Genomic DNA, 21,249 nt, shown 5'->3' on the forward strand with positions numbered 1-21,249 from the left:
ATATATATATATTCAGCAGTTTTCCAAACTATTACAATCTGTGAAAAGATATATACTAGGATAAAAAGCTGAAAGACAAGTAGAGTTGAGAATGATTCCAAAATACCCTCTCTACCATTAATGGACATACCGAGGCTTCTCAACGTCTTTGAGAGTTTCGCAACCCAGCTGTATTTCCACCATTCTTACACCCTCTATATCTTCTTCTGCTACTCCTTCTCCCTACTCTCTTAACCACCTCCACTTCCTCCTCCAAAACCGTCAAATGGCGGAGCTAACACCTGACATCGAAACTGTACCGGAGTTGAAGTCGTCATCATCGCTAACCGGGCCGCTGGGAAACGGAGGCGGAACAGCGACGCCAGACGTCCAGAGCGTGGCCATGAAGATGGAGAGGGCTAAGGAGGCTTACAAGGGATATGCAGGGAATGAAGAGAAGCCTGCTAGAGTGGAAGTGTGGAGCTGGTACTTGTATGAGTTTTGCTCCTACTTCATTCAGTCGGTTCTGATGCCAGTCGTCTTCCCGCTCATCATCAGCCAAATCGTGTCGGGGCCGCCGGCGCCGGAGCATGGTGACAGCTTCAACTCCCGGGGCTTGCTTTGTAGGGACAAGGAAATGATACTGTAAGTTCTTTATCTCATCGATCTACATATTCTTGGAAATTGATTATATTTCCACAATCATAAGATTAAAGAAATATATATATATATATATATATATATTAGCTAAATGTATCAATTTATGGAATTATGTGAAACAAACACACCCCTATGGGTGGTCAAGCCATCTACTTTATTTTTCATATTTTTATTTTGTTTTAAGTTTAAAATTAAAAAAAAAAAATTATATGGGTATTTTTGAAAAATGTATTTCATTCTTTAAGGATTAGCTAAGCCACTCAAAAATGAGTGGCTTAACTAATCCTGTGTGTATGAAATTAGTATTCTCATGAATAGTGTATAACCAAACAAAGGAATAACTATACCATAAGATTAGCTATTCCTTTCAAGGAATTTATTATGCGAACCAAATGAGGCCTAAGTAATTTTTTTCTTAGGAGAATTTCAGTTTTTACGTTATTTAAGTTAATAGGAATAAATATTAAACCCCGCCACGTCAGCATACTAAGATAAAAGTGACATAAATGTGTTGTGTATAACATTAGTCTTTTAAGAAATTTAAAGTGTAGAAATACTATGGGTAATTAATATGGTTTATAAGTGGTTCTTTTCTTTCTCTCTCTCTCTCTCTCCCTCTTATCATGCTTTGGAATTAGGATTGAGATTCACAACAATTACTTATCTAAATTGCTAGCAATTTGGATAAATAATGTGAAAAGCTTTATATAAGACTCACATGTCTAAATAAATTTTGAGCAGTCAAACCACCTATATAGTTGGTGGGCATCATGTCACATGTCTAAATTGCTAGCAATCTGTATCCTTATTTGAGTCGCTTAATATGTCATACCATTGAGTTACCTTACTTGCAATGTTTTCGATCAACAAAATTTGAACAATATCATTGTGGTTAATTGTAGGTACCAAGGATTAACACAACGTTCAATTCCGGCTAATAATTCAAAATTCTCCCCATTAGAATGGACATCAATTTCTTGGGCTATTGGTCTCCTCATTGTTGCTCCCATACTCAGCCCCATTTCCTTCCTCCTCGACCACGGCCAAAAACAATCACTCGTGGCGGCAACCGCCATCGGCATTGGAGTTATTTTCTGTCTCCCTGTCGGATTCTTTAAAACCCCATGGATCTTCTTGCCATACATTACCGCCATTGTTGCCGCTCACACTATTGCTGGCGCCTGCCACACCCGCCACCTCGGCCTAATGGTCCGTGGCTTCACCGGACCATTCCTTCGAGAGCGCCAATTCCCAATTCGCAGATCTATCTCCGGTTGGCTCTCGGTTTACGCCACTGCCGCCGGCTGCACGGGTTCCGCCACCATCGCCGCATTTGCCTACCACATGCTCCGAGAGGCGCCAAATCAGGAGTTCATAAGCCTCTGGGTGGTCTCAATCTTCAGCGGCCTTCAATGGCTCGTTGGGATTCTCCATGTTTTCACCAGCGCCAATAGAACATGTGAAACCATTCTCATTTCTTCCCCATCAAAACTCCATGCATTTTCCATATTCAAATACCCTCATGCAATCGGAAGCCTCGCCGGAGTTTTCCTCTCCTCGTTCACCACCATGTGTGTTTTCACCGGAGGGGTGCTTTTCCTCGTCGGCAACTTGTGTCTTACGCCACTATTTCTCCTCTACATTTGGTTGATTTACTTCATATTCCCCATGTTTTCTCTCCCACTATTGCAACCATTGCAGCATCTCATCAAGGCGGACGCAGTGAAAATGCAACTGCTCGGCTTTCTTCTGTTAACGGCCACCACCGGCGCCGGATTCTACTTCAAGGAGGAGAGTTGGGAAAACCGGTTTGTTTTGTTTTTCGCCGCCGTTCACAGCACTTCCACAGGGCTTTTGCATGCTTTTGGACGGGTTCTGTTGCTGGATTGCTCCCCATCTGGCAAAGAAGGTGCTTTTTCAATATGGTACACGTGGGTGAAAGCTCTCGGCACTTTCATGGGGTTTGCAGTTGCTTCAATAGCCCCCGGAAAGATTGCCACTTCTTTTGGCATTGCATTTTGGACCGCCATGGTCTGCATAGTTCTGCTGATTTTGGGGAATATCAGTGATTTTGGTGGAGCTTTGGCCGCAAAAAATGTGGGAGATGATAGTGAGAAGGGATCACCTGTGCACGGTATGGATACAGGAGTACTTCTTCAAAGTAGGGAATTTGCAGATGGGGAAACACCATAGGAGACTATATATATATATAAGCATATTTCTTCTGGAAAACTTTACTTAATAGTTCTTAGTTATCATCACTTCTGCAGTGTCCTTCCTAAAGTTTAATTTCTCTCAATTTCGTATATCAATCTTTCAATTGTCATCATTACTTTTCCCAAAATACCTCTATTTGTTTTAAGGAAAAAAAAACCAAAAAAAATTACAAAGATTAAGGCGTTGGTTCGAATTTAACGATATTTGTAAAATTAAATGCCATGCCTCAATCTTTGCAAAAAATTTTAAATATATATTTTTTTTTTCTAAAAAAAATGGGAGGTATTTTGAGAATTTTGTTGAGATTTAACAGAAAATCCCAATAGAGATGAGGGACATTGAAAAAAATTAAAAGTTCAATACACTAAATTAAGAGGTTTTGAACTTTAAGGGAACATTGCAAAATAAATGACAATTTAAGAGGTTAAGTGAAATTTCCCTTATTTCTTCGGTGTCTAGGCTAGAGAAAACATAAAAATGGTGTATGCAGTTTTGTATGCGTTATTCTTTACTGATAACAAACGCCAATGTGATTTGGACTAGTTATATATATTGCTGATGATAATTCATACTATATAACAATTTGTGCTTAATTTGTATGCAATATGTTTGGAAAATATTTTTAAAAATAATTTCGCTGAAAATATTATATTGTATTTGACTCGTACGAAAAATCAACAACTACGTTAAACAACGACATGCAGCTTCCATTTGTTTTTAAAAATGTGTTAATATATGTTGAGAACCACAGCTAAAAATTCGTTTGGTTAACTTGCTTGATATATAAGTGATGTTTTTTCCAAATAGTCCCAAATGAGGGGAATGCTTCATAATTTCAATAATAAAAATAAAAGTAATACAAACACATAATCTTATTTTACACCCATTCTCAGTGAGCTGTACACCACCTTATGATGGAACATTCAATTTATTTTAGGTGGATTTTATTTTTATTTTTTATTTTTTATGATTCTAGTAATTGTTTATTAAGTTAATCTCACTTGGACTAATCATTATTTTGGGTGTTGTTGTTGTTCTTTATTTTTTTATTTTTTTTAATAAATATGATTGAATTGACAAGAATAAAAGTGAAATGATACATAGGGACATGGGGCATACCCAAGTAACTCACAATGTTCCCTAAAAACAGGATAACAGTAGGAGTCTCTCTGTATTAAACGACAGAAACAACAGAAATTTCTTATGAACTGATTTGTAAGAAATTGTTACAAACCAATCTATAAGAATAATATATGTCCTTTAAACATTTGGAAAGCACATACTATTAAAAAACAATATACGTAATTCTCACATACTAAGAGACATGTGCATGTCATTCTTAAAAACTGATTTGTAGAAAATTTCCTACAAACCAATATGTAGGAAATTTCGGTCCGTTGAAAAAACTACATTTGCCTTATTACATCCAAAAAAATTCAATTCCGAAGGCCCTACTAGATCTTAGGAAATGATTGGAACCCACATAAGGAATATTTAATTGTATGTCTCAAAAGAACATGTATGTATATATACAATACTTCTGGATTTATCATTGAAATTTTTTCTTCTTCATCATTAAATGTGCAAAAATACTATGGGCAATCAGCTTATCTAGGTGTTTTTTTTTTTTTTTCTCGGATAGTTAGCCACATAATCATTATATGCCTAGATATGATTTTACGCCATACATTATTTCTAGCTTAAAACATTTTACGCGAAATAAACGGGGCCTGAAACGCAAACCTCTTTCTTTTTTCTCATTAAATTACAGAGACTTTCAGTCACTAGATCGAGTTCTGGATGTAGGGAAGATACTGTAGAAGAAATGCCAAATTTTTTATGCTACTACAGTAAATGGACACACAGGTCATTTGTTAGTATCATTCATGTTTTTTTTTTTTACTTTAAAGGGTTTGTAAGTATAAGACTGATTGTAATTGTTCTTCTATGGTTGATAATTTTTTTCGGGTTGCCTGCTCTCGTAGTGATTTTACTTTTGAAGATTTCTTTCAAAGATTTTGACTTTGTTACCAAAGTCATGGTGTTCTATTTGTTATACGTTTTATTTTATTTATTTATTTATTCTAATTGATAAAGGGAAACGGTTACAAGAGATGATCTTTTTCATTCTTGATCCGGATGGAAGAGAAAATAGAAGACCAGTTGAAAATGCTTTCAAACACATGGTATGTGCTCTATAATTAGCATTCCTAGAAACTTGAAAAGTTTTCCAACGAGCGAATGAAAGCAAGTGAAAATTAACATTAAAAATAATACTTGAAAAATTCCTATTTGTGAACAAGCTAGGCTTTTGGATGGGAAGAGTAACTTTGAGAGCATTGCTCTCAACATACAATCAGTAAATTAACTCCACAAGAGGCAATAGTTTTGGATGTCAAGAAGAGCTGCTTGGGCTTCTCCAAAGTGAAAATTAACATTAAACATAATACTAGAAAAATTCCTATTTGCGACCAAACTAGGCTTTTGGATGGAAAGAGTAACATAATTGAGAGCATTGCCCTCAACAATTAGTAAATTAACTAGACAAGAGGCAATAGTTTGGATGTCAAGAAAAGCTGCTTGGGCTTCTCCAATGGTTGCATCACTAGCTAGTGAATAATCTCTTTGAAGCAACCTTAATAATATCACCATTAGAGTCACTTTTAATCTGATGAAGCCTAGTTGTGGAGGAGACCCAAAGAAGCAGAAGAAGCATTCCAAGCTGTAGATCGAGTGCAGTTTTAAAGTGGAGGCAATTTGGAGATATAGAAGAGGGAAAAGGTAAAAATGGTCTAATTATGTTTGTGAAAAACAAAGAATGAAAAGTCAAAGCCAAAATCCTTTTTTTTTTTTTTTTTTTTTTTTTTTTAATTTTATTTTTCCGTCCAAATTCAACGTTAAACCTATTGAAAAAAGGAAAATTTCAAAATACCACCATCTTTCTAAAAAAAGAAATACAAATAACACAGACCCATGTTGAGTCACATCACTAGTATGAGGCACAAGTGACCTACGGACCCGTTGTGGGCCTAGTATGACCTGCTCTGGGTCTAGTGTGACCAATTACATGTCACTTTTGATCCACATCGAGTCTTACCCCCAAGAAGCTAAGTTTTTTTTTTTTTTTTTTTTTTTTTTTTCTAAATTTTTAATTTTTAATTTTTTTAATTATTAAATTAAGGTAGTTTTGTAATTTTATAAACATCTTAGGACTACTTGGACAGAAGTGTTGACATTGCAAGAAGTTCTGAAAGATTGTAACCCTAACAACATTTTTTTAAAGTTTAAGAGGTATGATTGCAAAAATGATGAAAGATCAAAATTAATAAATAAAACTTTCCCTTTTTTTTAATGATCGGAAACCTCAAACTTCAAAGCAGGCTACTTTGTTTACCTACTCTTCATTGTACCGATCAATAAAAACATAATAATAAAAATGTAGCTGACTCAACGAGTTAATGAAACACCAATTCATATTCTATTATCAACCCACCCTTAATCAAAGAAACTTCTTATGTCATAGTCTCAAATAAAATAAAAATAACTCTACGATATTTACAATGGTTGAGGTCACGAAGGTACAATCACCTACTGTGGCATTATATAAATATCGATAATTATCATTCATATATATCTTGCACAATATTGAGGAAATTAAATCATGGCTAAGACTTTTCGATTATTTGCCATCTTCTTTATCTTCATCCTCCTCGTGAACACTGGTGAGTGTATTGCCATTTCACATAATTGAAAATCAAATCATTTAATCACAGAGTAAATCATATTATATATTGCTTATATATTCTTTTGTAGGAACATATATATTTAAGCATTAATTTTATGAATTTAAGGAATTAATAAATTAATTATTTTATATGTTTTACACTTTTTTTCTCTACATATATATTTGATCTTTTTTCAATGTTGCCATGGTAGCAAGCTCAAGAAAAAGGAAGCAACTCTATCGTAAACTCAAAAGCAAAACTTGGTATGGACTATGCGTCACCAGTAATGAATGTGGCAACCAATGCAAGGGATGGGAGCATGCACACCATGGAGATTGTTGTTGGAGTTTGTTTGCTTGCTATTGCTACTTTCTGATTGATACCGACAATGGTGGGAATGCATGATTATACATGCAAGAAGCGGTTAATTTATAAACTTCACCAACTTTTATCGCTTTTGTAATCGCCTTTTAAAGTTTAAAAAAGCTTGATTTAAACTTTAAAAAAGCTTGCAATGTCACCTCTCCTGCTAGGGTTTTGAAACGAGCAAAGAGGTGAAATGTCCTTTATAACCCTATAAAATTTCTAAAATTATCTTGATCAATTTTGTTTAAAAAAATTAAGGGTATTTTGGGAATTTCTAAGGCCTCCTTTAGGATGGAGTGATATTACAAAAATTTTAAAGTTGGATATACTAAATTGAGACTTTTTGAATTTTAAGAAGGTGATTGTAAAAGCGATGAACGTTCCAGGGTTTAATTGGAGTTTACATATTTTTATCTCAATACAAAAATCATGTGGCTTTTTAATTTACCGTTTATAAACTATATAAATAGCAGTATTAAGTTTGTTATATTCAAGAGACTTATCATGAGGTTGTTAAAATTTGGAAAAATGATTCTCTCAATTTCAAGTTGTAGGTGAGGTGTCGAACACTATTCGATCACCATAATGATCATTAAGGTGTTATTAAATGTGTGTATATCACTATATTGTATTGATGATTTTGAGCTGAATGGCAACTTTATCTTTTATAGAGATTGGTATGCAACCGAGGATTTGAATATGATTAATAATTTTTTACACGATTTACGAATACGACATAATTGGTGGATTCGAGTTTAGTGTAATAAGATTTGGGTCAAATTGGGTTGGCCTGATTAGATTCGATTAATAAACGGGTCAATTTCGGGTGAACCCGCGTAACTTGCAATTGACCTACATAACCTATATAAACTTTAAATACATTTCAATTCCATCTACTTCTCATTCTATTAATAATTAATGTTGAAAGTTAATGATGAGGCTTTATGTCTCTATCACCGCTGAAATCAAATCTCATAATATCAAATCTCACAGTATGTTATAACATCCACCCTCAAACTCAAGGTGAAAGATTTTGGAAGTTTGAGTTTGATTTATCTTCTCCTCTTCTTTTTTTTTTTTTTTTTGGCTGGAGATGGTAGTTGTCGGAGGCGGTGATTGGAGGCGGTCAGCATGGTGATTGGAAATGCGCCTTAAAATAATTAGGGTTAAATACCTTATTCACCCTTGTGGTTTAACTTCTTTATTTTTTTGGCCACTAGGGTTTATATTTTATCACAGGAGGTCCATCTAATTTGCCTAAGGACAGAGATGGTCCATCCGTCAAAATTTCGTCCAAAATTTGATGGAACGTCGCGTCAGCACCAATCACAATTTGACACGTGTCCATATAATTAATTAATTAAAAAATAATTTTTTTTTTAAAAAAAGGGCCAATTTAAAAAAAGAAAAAAAAAATTGCTTGAAGGCCATTGGGGGTGGCCGAACCACCCCCAATTTTTTTTTTCTTTTTTCTTTTATTTAATTAAATATAATTTCTTAATGTTTTTAATTTTATTTAATTTAATTAAATATAATTTTTTAATGTTTTTAATTTTTAAAAAAAATTATTTTTTTAATTAATTAATTATATAGACACATGTCAAACCGTGATTGGTGTTGACATTGCGTTCCGTCAAATTTTGGACGGAATTTTGATGGAGGGACAATCTCCGTCTTTAGGCAAACTAGGAGGGCCTCCTATGATAAAAAAGTAAACCATAGGGGTAAAAAAAATAAAAAAGTTAAACCACAAGGGTGAATAACGTATTTAACCCAAATAATTATAAGCCTAAAAGAAGGCCAACTCTGGACCAAAATGAACAAATGGCTGAAAATAAGGCCAACTATAGGCCTTAAATGGGCATGGGTCTTTAATTTATATCACAAAGATAAAAAATTGTGCTAACAAAGGACTAAAAGAAGAGCCAACTATGTGCTAAAATGGACATGGGTTTTAAATAATACCACAAAGGCCAAAAAAAAAGGGACCCAAATAAAAGCCAACTGTGGGCGAAATAAGCATGGGTTTTAAACAATACCACGAAGGTGGGGCCAACAAAGGGTTGAAAGGAGACCAACTATGGGCCTGGGTCTTAAAATAATACTGCAAAGACAGCGTCTAGGTTTTAAATAATACCACAAAGGCCAAAAGATAGTTCTGGGTCTACAAATGACCAACAATAGACCAAATAATGGGCCAAAGGGAAAAAAATAATATGGGCAACTTGGCCTTTTTTCTCAACTGATTTTTTGTTTTTTTGGGTTTCCTTCTTCTTCCTTTATTATTATTATTATTTTTTAACACCTTGCATCTTCACCACACAAAATCAATTTTTTTTTTTTTTTTTTACATAAAATAAATAGTCGAATTAAAGGCAAGCCGCCAAACACAAGGGTATGGTGATTGACCAAATAAAAGCTTTTGTTTATAAATGCGGCAAGAAAAGATTCATCTACCTTGGAGATGGTAATATTGTCAATTATTGCCCATCTCTAAAGCTTAGGGAAAGCGATTATGCAATGCCGAGGAAGAATTATCCTTTGTGGAACTGTATGTGCAGCAACCAATGCTTATCAAGGCACATGTCCATGAATAGAGCATTGGAGAGGAGAGCTCACAACCTTTGATTCGAAGTGATATAGCCCCCAAGGTACGCTGCGTTTGATTCGTCTGTCAGAAACAAACAACTACCGGCTTGGCTATGGCAATACACAAAAACCAGTGAACCAAAAGATGAAATGGCGAAGCTCGCAGCAAAAAGAAAAATAAAAGTTTCACAAGACCATTTGAGATCAAATACTGGCATTAGCTGGTGGCGGTATTAGAGCCAGAGGTCATGAGTTCGAACTCTAAATCCACAATTAACATTTCACTTAAATAAATATTTTCATATGTTGGATCTTAATTACCTATTAAAATGGAGTTTTAGCGTTCCTAAGAAGTAGCTCAATCGGCTGGGACCACACTTAATGAAGTGGAGGTCACTAGTTCGAATCATCCTCCCCCCTCTTGTGTGGACATGTCAAAAAAAAAAATGGAGTTTTAGCCCACTCGCAAGGAGTAGTGTTAAAGTATTGATTAAAAATAATTAAATTTACGAAACCCTTCAGCCATACAAGGGAGGAGGGTTGGCCGTTTGGCTACCTCCCTCCTCCCCTCGTCCACCTCGCTCCGGTGCTAGTTATTTACGTGATGCCCTAGCCCAGTGCCTCCTCTCCCCCTTCCTTGCCGCTCCTTCCCCCCTCTGTTTTTCTCCCTTTTTGCCCATTCCCTACCGCTTTTCTTCCCCCGCCTTCATTTTCTGCAGTGGGCTCTTTGGCCTTGTTTTGGCTCTTTTGTGGGTTCGGATTTTGTCTATGGTTGCCGCTGACCTATGTTGCCGTTTCGCCGCCCACTATTAGGGTTTTCTTTCATGCGCCCCCACCGCGTCGAGCTCCCATGCCCCTTACGCGGTGGTTTCCAGCCTGCACGGGTCCGGCTCCCTTTCGGCTACCATCTACCCACTTTGTGCTCATTTTCCCTGTGTTTTTCTCTGTTTTGGTGGTTCCTTCTTGTTGTTGTTGTTGTTGTTGTTTTTTTTTTTTTTTTTTTTGTGGTTGTTTTTAGGTCCTGCTTTGCCGGTCTTCTCTGCGCTTGTTCGCCGCCCACCTTCCACTGTTGGGCCTTTCGACGCATCCCCGCCAAGATGAGCTTCCAATGCCCTTTCGGTTTTCGGTTCCCGACGTGTGCATGATCGGAGTGTGCTGTTTTTTTCTTGTTTTATTTCCCTATTCTGTTGCTTTTTTAAGATGTATTTGTGTTTTGGCGTGTGTTTTTCCCTGTTTTGTTCGGCTTGTAATAAGGCTCTTTTCTCTCTCACTCGATCTATGTCACCTTCGGGTTAATTAGTTTTGGTCCAGACCTTTGAGTTGTGGATGTGATCATTATCCTGGCATTCGGGTCGAGGAGGAAGAGTTTCGGCATGAGAGTCTTTCCGCTCTCAGGGTCGAGGAATAATTACTATCCATGCATTTGGTTAAATCTATCTGTCACATATCTAGTATTAAATCTGATTTTAGTCATGGGTTAACGGATTGGTCTTGAATCGTGTACTAAACCTAGTAATCTTGTAGCTTTATGCTATGGTTGCTTCAGAACTTTGCTCTGTGATATAAGAGCTTTATGCTTGTGGTATTATTGAATGAAATGTTATGTTTTTCTTGAAACTAGGATGAGAAGTGACCAAGAAGTGAAGAGCAAACATGGCTTGAATGAGCCCGGGTTTTGGTTGTTACCTAGGCTAGAGACATGAAAAAAGCCTGGATTTTAGGTATTACCACAAGGCCAAGACATTGGGCTAACAATGGGCCATATTGAAACTGACAAACTATGAATTGAAGTGAACCTTGGGTTTTAGATATTACCTCAAGGTCAAAAAGATTTTTTTTTTTTTTTTTTTTCATCCTCTCTGCATAATTTGCAATAAATTCTCTCTCCACTAGTTTCTCTCTGCATATTGAGCTGCAACAGAGATGGCTTAAAGGAAGGACGCCGGCATAGGGTACTCCGGGAACGTTCGAGGGACGTGCGATGAAGCTGAAGTTGGTTAGAGAAGGGGCTGTTGTCGGTGAGGCAAAGACCGGTGCTACGGTTGAGTGGCCCGTTATGTGCAATGGGCTGATGCTGGCGAGCGGAGGGGCAGCAATTCCGGGTCTTTGCCTTGTTGGAGGCAGTGAAGCTGTTGGGCTACTTGGTGTTTGTAGCTGTAGTTTCTGTTGAAGAATGGCAGCAATTTGTTGACAGACCCATGGCTGCTATTTTGTGTTGGTGGTGAAGATGGAACTGAGTGGCTAGGTGCAGTGTGGAAGGCAGTGGTGGACGCCGCACAAGACCATTGGATCGACTGGCGTAAGCCAATTGCTCTAATACCATGATAAAATATATAACTATATTAAATATAATATTAAGAGAGAGAAGAGAGAGAGAGAGAGAGAGAAGAGAGAGAGCGGGAGTATGTAATAGACTACATTGTATTGAGATTGATTAAATTAAGAGTATTACAGAGGCCTCTATTTATAGAAAGGCTATGAGTAATAGACAAGTAACCTAATAGACTAAGGAAATGTAAACCTAGTAGGCTAAGAAAACCTAGAATTCATAAGGAAGTAACTAACCCTAAAATAATAAATAACCCTAACCTAATATTCTTAACATTAATATACAATCCCATGAAACATGGAGGAGGAAATCATTGGATCTGTTTAGATTTTGTCTTCTAACAGAAAATGCCACAGAATTTTTGCATTGTTATTTTATGGTTTGTAAAATGCCTTCTACTATATGTATTAGCTAATCTAATATTCTTATCCATGCTTGTCATGTCTACTTATGCAAGATATGAGCGACAAATGATAAGTATCTATATTTATAATGTAAACCACTTCATTTTTGAAAATGAGACTAGAATAATGACAACCCATGATTAAGTAGGTGACCCCTAACATTATTAATATCAACATTTTTTTTTAAAAAAAAAATCTTTGATTAATAGGCTAGAGATAGAATATTAAGTGATCTTTCTTTTTTGTTTTTTTTTTTCTCCTGTTTTTCACAAGAGAATAACTTCAATTAGGTTGTGGTGTAAACTAATTATGTTGCACCATCCAATAGGAAACATATACTTGAATTTGAAACACCAAAATATAATATAACCCTTCACACCAAATACTTTTCTTCTCTTGACAAAATACACATTGATCAAACTACCACAGCCGCCATCTTAATTGGTTTTGGAGACTTCGATGCTGAGGGCTCGGAAGTGGGTGCAAGGGGGGTTCAGTGGCGTAGGTGGTGGGTGTTGGATTAGAACAAATGAAAAAGTTCATGAGATTGATTTGAATTACAAATACGGTGTTTTCATCTCTATTGTATTTGGTGTTTTTATTTGATGTGTCAAATTTTTCTTAAAAGCTGTAAAATATATATATACACACACTACATCGTGATAGAAGAGGCTCTCAAACATAACACCACCACCTTACCTTAAAAATATGCACCATACGTACCCTTTCAACTTATCTTAAGCACATACAAATATGTATAAAAGGTTTCAAAGTTTACTCTAATTTTCTACACTTTTTAACTTAGCGTTTTGGATGGCAATAAGTCAGCAATTGGGGGGTCATAGGCTAAAAATGCATGGGAAAGGAGCTCCCTTGAACTTTATGGAAGGAATGATCCCTTCAAAATAGTCGATGATTAACAACCTATTTTGCAAAAGCTAACGTTCAACCTCTTGCATTATTTATGCATTAGAGCCAAATAAAAATATAAACAATTGTATAGTTGACATGATTTTCATTATATTAATGTAGTAACTCTTTTTACAATTTACCAACGTTGTCTAAATTGATATTTGCAGCCATAAGTGCTGTCATGGTCAAAAGGATTGCGCAACTCCATTATAGGAAGTATAACGATGTACATGGATCTTACTACGAGAATGTTACTTATAAATACATAGAGCCTATTTTATCAGGATGTAGTGTAAAATCATCGTTTACAGTCTTCAATTGAAATTTGATACATCAGGTAAAAGCATCAAATATAATAGAGATGAAAACACCGTATTTTTAATTCAAATCAATCCCATGGAATTTTCCATTTATTCTAACCCAACGTCTACCACACCACCGAACCCCCCACCCACCTTCGAGCCCTCAACACTAGAGTCTCCAAAACCAACCAAGGTGGTGGCTCCGGTAGTTTTATCAATGAGTATTTTGTTTATAAGGTATTTTGTCAACAAAATGAAAATTATTTGGTGTGAATGGTTATATTATTTTTTGGGTTTTTAAGTTGAGATGTCTTCTTCCTATTAAAGGATATGGTGCAATTAGTAATAACATACAGACATATCCTTAATACTCATTATGGCGAATAGTGTTTATCTTATAATGAAAACAATAACTGTATAATATAATTGTAATCAGCCCATCTGAACTATGGGTTTAGTATTCTATTTAAAGAATTAATTACAAACAAACTAAGCCAAAATATATGGCTTGTTATACCAGAATAATAATCTCTTGATTTGTTGAGATATTATCTAAAACTTAAATAACAAGCATTTGAATTTGAATCTTCAGAAACATTTGAATTTGAATCTTCCAATATCTTATCTGCAAAAGATTTAAGTTTGAATTCTGGATTGAGTTGTTGTGAAGCTTCTTTATTTCCAATACCCTCCCACAATTTCGACTTTGGTGGACAAACGTTGAGATTGAGAGTAAGATGCTGAAAATGTGTAGACACAAGTGGCTTGGTGAGAATATCAGCTATTTGATCTTTGCTGGACAAAAATTTTACAACCAATGTTTTTGCAGCAACTTTATCACGTACGAAGTGATAGTCAATGGTAATATGTTTCGTTCTTGCATGAAACAATGGATTTTCCGTCAAATACGTTGCACCAATATTATCACATAATAAAATAGGAAGCGTCAACAAAAACACTCCTAGTTCAGAGAGGAGGGATTAGATTCATGTAAGCTCAGTAGCAGCATTAGCAATGGCCTTATATTCTGATTATGTGCTTGATCGAGAGACTGTAGGTTGTTTCTTGGAGCACCAAGAAATTAGATTCTGTCCAAAGAAAACACAATATCCAGAGGTAGACTTATGATCATCTGGGCACCCAGCCCAATCTGCATCTGTATATGCTGTAAGTTGAGATGAGGAGCTTCTTCGAATGACTAATCCATGTGTAATTGAATGCTTCAAATAGCGTAGGATACGCTTTACTGCCGACCAGTGTGTGTCACGTGGATTATGCATAAATTGTGAAACTTTATTCACTGCAAAAGAAATATCTGGACGGGTAATAGCTAGGTATTGCAAAGCACCTACAGTACTGCGATATGGAGTAATACACCTGAATATTTACTTAATGGAGAAGAAGCAGCCATCGGAGATGTAATTGGCTTGGATAAATCCATGTTTGTCCTCTGCAGAATATCTGATATATATCTTTGCCGAGATAAATGAATACCATCTGGAATTTGAGTGACTTCAATTCCAAGAAAAAAATTTAAATTCCCAAGTTCCTTTATGGGAAAATCTTCAGAGAGCACCTTAATCAGTCAATCAATTGATGTAGAGTCAGAACCTGTAAGAATTATATCGTCTACATAGACCAATGCAAATAAAGAAATGCCAGAGGATTTATATATGAACAAAGATGAGTCAGATTTTGAACTAACAAATCTCATATCAACAAGCCTTGTACTTAGTCTGGAAAACCAAGCTCGTGGTGCTTGTTTTAGACCACAAATTGCCTTTTTGAGTTCACATACTGCATTTGGAAATTGGGGATGAACAAAACCTGGTGGTTGTGACATGTAGACGGTTTCACTTAAGTTTCCATGAAGAAAAGCATTACTTACATCAATCTGTTTCATCACCCATCCTACAGACACAGCCAAAGATAAAACAGCACGAATTGTGATAGGTTTAATGACAGGGCTGTAAGTTTCACTGAAATCAACTCAGGGTTGCTGATGATACCCTTTAGCTACCAATCGCGCTTTATATCTGTCAATACTACCATAAGCTTTTCTTTTAATTCGAAACACCCACTTGGAGCCTACAATATTCATTGAGGGAGTGGATGAAACCAATTTCCATGTACCATTCTGGATTAGTGCATTGAACTCAGTGGTCATTGCATCTCGCCATACAGCATCTTTCACAGCTGAGGTAAAACAGGTGGGTTCAATGGCTGTGGCTGTGAGAGATGTTGTCAAGGCATGAGGTAGTGAATATTTGATGGTTCCATCGGTTGGGATTTTTGGCTTGGAAACGTGATTTTGTGATCTGGTAATCATGCCATGTGTACGTTGAGGGAGGGATGGCATAGGTTGTTGCTGGGTGGTGTCCGTAGCTTGCGCTATGGTGTTATCTTGCTGGAGGCTTTGGCTGAATGTCTCGGTTGGTGGGGCTGTTTCATATGCTTGATCTGTAGCGTCAACATGCATTGAGTCAGATGTGCCAGAAATTTGTAAGGTTGGAATTTGAGGAGAAGATTCTGTGGAAGATTCACTTGGACTTCTTGGAAATTCTGCAGATGCATGTGAACCTTGAATTGAACTTGAATGAGACAAAGCATTTTGAATTATTGGAGAAAGTGAAGACACATCATGTTGACTTCTTGATTGACGTGAACCTTGTATTGAAGTAGAATGAGACAAAGGATTTTGAATTGTTGGAGAAAGTGTTGCAGGTGAAGACACATCATGAGCAGCAGATGTGATATGGTCGTCTTGAAACTGTGGGATTTTTGGATTAACCATGCGAATATATTTTCTGGAGGGAGCTGAACCGGTAGGAGAAGAGTGCTGGAATGGAAAAACACTTTCATTGAAAACGACATGTCTTGCAATTATAGTTTTTCCTGAATCAAGATCAAAGCACTTATACCCGGTGTGAGGTTTACTGTATCCCAGAAAAACACAGGATTTTGACCGGAATGAAAATTTATTTTTGTTATACGGACGTAAGTACGAAAAACATTCACAACCGAAAACTTTTAGGAATTTATAATCTGGAGTTTTGGCAAATAAAATCTCAAAGGGAGATTTATTTTGTGTGACAGAAGAAGGCAACCTATTAATAAGATATGTGGCTATATCAAAGGCTGCATCCCAAAATTTAAAAGGTACCTTTGAATGAGAAAGAAGAGATAATCCGATATCTACTATATGGCGATGTGTTCGTTCAACACTCTCATTTTGGTGATGAGTGTGTGGACAAGTTTGCCTATAAGAGATACCAGATTTGCTCAAGTGTCTTTGAATTGGAATGAATTCTCCACCACCATCAGTTTGAACAGATTTGATGGTAGTTTCAAAATAATTTTCAACCAAAGTTTTAAACTGAACAAAAATGGAGAGCGCATCTGATTTAGAAGTTATTGGAAAAAGCCATGAATATTGACTAAAATCATCTACGATGCATAAATAATATCTTTTATTATTAATTGAAAGTAGAGGAGTAGGGCCCCATACATCAAGAAATAATAAATTTAAAGGAGAACTAGAAACTGAAGAAGTTGAACCAAAATGGAGGCGGTGCATTTTGCCTTGTTGACAAGCAGAACACACTTGAGACGACTTATTTGACAAAACAGGAATTGAGTGCTTGGAGATGACTTTTTGAACAATCTGTAAAGCAGGATGACCAAGTCGACGATGCCAAGAATCTACGGAGACACGTTCACCCATAAAAGCAATGGGAGGAGATGAGATGGAAGAGGATGATGGCCAAGGATAAAGACCATTTTTACTCGGGCCTTTGAGCAAAAGAGTTCCGGTGCAAAGGTCCTTGACACGAAAATCAAAAGGATTAAATTCTATAGAAACATGATTATCTCGAGTGAATTGATTGACAGAAATTAAATTTTTCTGAATATCAGGAACATGAAGCAATGATTTTAAAGAAAAATTTTTCTTAGCTGAAGGTAAAGAAGCTAAGCCAGAGTGGAGAATTTCCAAACCTTGACCATTCCCAACACGAATCTGCTCATTGCCTATATATTCTTCAGCTTGCATATTAAGGTTTGAAAGGTCATTGGTTAAATGGTGTGTAGCTGCTGTATCTGGATACCAGTTCATGTCTTGTGATGGAGATGAAGAGGTGAGAAGAAAAGCTGAAGGGGGAGGTACACACTCATAAGCATGATCAAACCTGTGAAAACACTTTGCTGCAGTATGGCCAGGTTTGAGGCACAATTGACAAGTGGGCCTCTGAGATGTATAACCGGCATTGGGGAAAAATTGAGGGGGACCACGTCCTCTCCCTCTACCACGTCCTCTTCTTCCAAAGGAGTAATTGTTGGAGGAAAAATTCCTTTGTTGCTTGGGAAAATTATTGGAAGATCCTTGATGTTGGGCTACATTTATAGATGAAACAGCCAAGTCAATTGGCGTGTGTTGTTGCTCCAAACGTTGCTCATAGGTGAGCATGTGGGCATAGAGATCTTCTAAAGTAACAGGCTCGATCCGAGTGGTAATAGATGTTACCACGGAGTTGTATTCTCCAGAAAGCCCTGCAAGAATATGTAATATGAGCTCTGAATCTTTTATAGGTTCACCAATGGCAGCCAAAGTGTGAGATAAATTTTGGGCCTTCTAAAAATAATCAGAAATGGAGAGACTGTTCTTCTTCATAGTTGATATTTGATAGCGAATTTGTATGATGCGGGCTTTGGATTCGGAAGCAAATATCTTCTCTAGCAAAACCCAAACTTCACGTGAAGTTTTAATGCCATAAACATAAGGCAAAATAGCTTCTGTCAGCGTGGAAACAATAGCACCGAGAATGAGCTTGTCCTACTGATACCACAATTTATACGCTGGATTGGGTATGGACATCGAAGGGGAAGATGTAGTGGCTACAGAATCAATTAATTTTGGTGGACATGGAACATCACCAGTGACATGACCATATAAATCATTTCCCTCAAGATAAGGGACAATTTGGGTGCACCAAGTCATGTGATTATCACGATCAAGTTTAACTAAATTGGAAGGATGGAAAGACATAGGGACTAGGGAGGAAGATGAAGAAGCCATGGATTTAGACGTTGGTCGTATATAGCTCTAATACCATATAATGAAAACAATAACTGTATAATATAATTGTAATCAGCCCATCTGAACTATGGGTTTAGTATTCTATTTAAAGAATTAATTACAAACAAACTAAGCCAAAATATAGGCTTGTTATACCAGAATAATAATCTCTTGATTTGTTGAGATATTATCTAAAACTTAAATAACAAGCATTTGAATTTGAATATTCCAATATCTTATCTGCAAAAGATTTAAGTTTGAATTCTGGATTGAGTTGTTGTGAAGCTTCTTTATTTCCAATATATCTCACACATAAATTCAACAACCTCATGATAATTCTCTTGAATATAGCATACTTCCTTCTATTTACAACAAAGAAAAAAACACAAAATTAATGTATAAATTAAGGATTAATAGAAAAAAGGAAAACATAAAACATATTCTTTCAACAAAATAATACTTAAAAGTATTTCTTCCGAAAGAAGCAATAGTACGTCAAAAATCTCTCTTTACAATCTCCATACTCTGCATCCTCCCATTCTCGGCATTGCTAGTACTACACAAGACCACGTTTGGCTTCTACGCCCGTAGTATCCCACAGCAGTGTGCTATATATATATATATCAACAAAGAAAAAAATCAAAGTGTATTAATGATGCATGAACAGAAATAATAATAATAATAATAATAATTTAAAAAAAAAAAAACATGATTTAATTACTCTCCAATTAACTAAAGGATTTGATATTTTTATTTTTGGAGCAAATTGGAAAAAGGGTTATTGATATGATCATAATTATTTGATATTGTCCGGTGTCGTGTTAGAGTCCAATAACGAGTATATCTCCATAGATTTTATAATCCAATAAATAGTTGGATTCATTCTTTATTAGAGTCGTTCAGGTCAAGACCTAATTGGTCTATTATGTAATTCATAGTATATTGTTTCTCTATTTAAAGGGGGACTATCAATAACAAAGTATGAGTTGATTATCAAACTGTGTTTTGAAGGTCAAGGCTCTCTCGAAGTAGTAATTGGAGATCACGGCTCTCTCAAAGTAGCCAATTTATCATTTTCCATGTTTTAATTTGTTATTACTTGGTCCACATCAATTATAGGGAATCAAAACACCCAAAAAGGGGTGATTCCTCCCCAACAACAAAGGTAAAAGGAAATAGAATGCAGAAAATATAGGATTTGATGTCAGATTATGTTTTGTCATCTTGGCAATAGGATGGATAAAGGAAGGGAAGAACACTCACATGTTCTGACAAGGAAGATGAAGATGAAAAAGATGACAAAGAAGTTGGCTAATCTAATAGTTTTTTCCATACTTTTCCTCTCTTCTTATGCAAGATATCAGCGATAATTATCGATATTTATAATGTAAATTAAACCACTTTACACTACGATGAGCCATGATTATCGATATTTACCTTATTTTCTCTTGTAAAAATATGCACCGTACGTACCCTTTCAACTTATCTTAATCACATACAAATATGTATAAAAGGTTTCAAAGTTTACTCTAATTTTCTACATTTTTTAACGTAGCGTTTTGGCTAAAAATGCATGGGAAAGGGGCTCCCTTGAACTTTATGGAAGGACATGATCCCTTCAGAATAGTCCATGATTAACAATCTGTTTTCCAAAAGCTAATGTGCACCCTCTTGCATTATTAAAACATTAGAGCCAAATAAAAATGTAAACAATTGTATAGTTTACATGATTTTCATTAGAATGTATTAACTCTTTTTACAATTTACCAACATTGGCCCGATTAATATCTGCGGCCACAGGTGCTGCCATGGTCACAAGGATTGTGTAACTCCATTATAGGAGGTGTAACGATGTACATGGCCCCTACTTTAAGAATAATTAAAAATTTGAAATTTTATTTGAAAGAAGAAAATATTAGTTTATTAGGTGGATTTGGTAAATCTCATTCCCATATTTGCATTTGCCAAGATATCCAATTGAGTTAATTGTATATGATTAGGTTACTTAGAACACATAGTCAATTATTTAATAGGGGTAACTTCACTTTAGGCCGCAGAGTTACTACCCAATTTGAGAAGCCCCACCAAACTTCAAAACCTTTTAATTTGGACCCCTGAACTTTCAATTGCAATCAATTTGAACCCCTCCATCAATTTTTGCCATTAAAACTCTTAAAAAGACAAAATTACCCTTCAATTTTCTTTTTATTAAAAAATAAAAAAATTGAAAAAAAAAAAAAAAATGTCACAAGGTGGCCCAACCGTGGGTCATCTTGTGATTTTTTTATTTAGGAAAAAGTCCACATACCACCCTCAAATTACCACCAAATTGACAATGTCCCCTCCAAACTTTCAATTGTAACATTGTCCCTCCTAGACTACCAAAAATTGTCAATGTTCAAATGACGAAACCTTTTGATAAATAAATAAAAAAAAAAAAAAAAAATCCAAAGGGGGGCAAATTTATTTATTTTTATTTTTTTTTAAAAAAAACCTTTTTATAAGAAAAAAAAAATTTGATTTTTTTTTTGTTACAAAAATTGAAATTAATTGTTTTGTTTTATAACTTTTTTAAATAAAAATTTTCGTTTTAAAAAAATTAACAATTTTCGTTTAAGAAAAAATCATTTAAAAAAATTTGTTTTTTAAAAAAAAATTAATTTTTTTTATATATAATATAATATAATATATT

General features: G+C 35.6%; 1 non-coding gene across 1 annotated transcript; it reads right to left on the reverse strand.

Annotated features, from left to right (window-relative positions):
• Positions 1-17,932: 17,932 nt before the first annotated feature.
• Positions 17,933-18,074, reverse strand: LOC132176782 (small nucleolar RNA Z247). Its single transcript, XR_009439640.1, has one exon. It is a non-coding gene; the product is annotated as a small nucleolar RNA Z247 (small nucleolar RNA).
• Between the last annotated feature and the right edge of the window lie 3,175 nt (positions 18,075-21,249).

The sequence above is a fragment of the Corylus avellana genome, chromosome ca3, assembly GCF_901000735.1.
Source record: "Corylus avellana chromosome ca3, CavTom2PMs-1.0".
In the NCBI taxonomy this organism is placed as follows: Eukaryota; Viridiplantae; Streptophyta; class Magnoliopsida; order Fagales; family Betulaceae; genus Corylus; species Corylus avellana.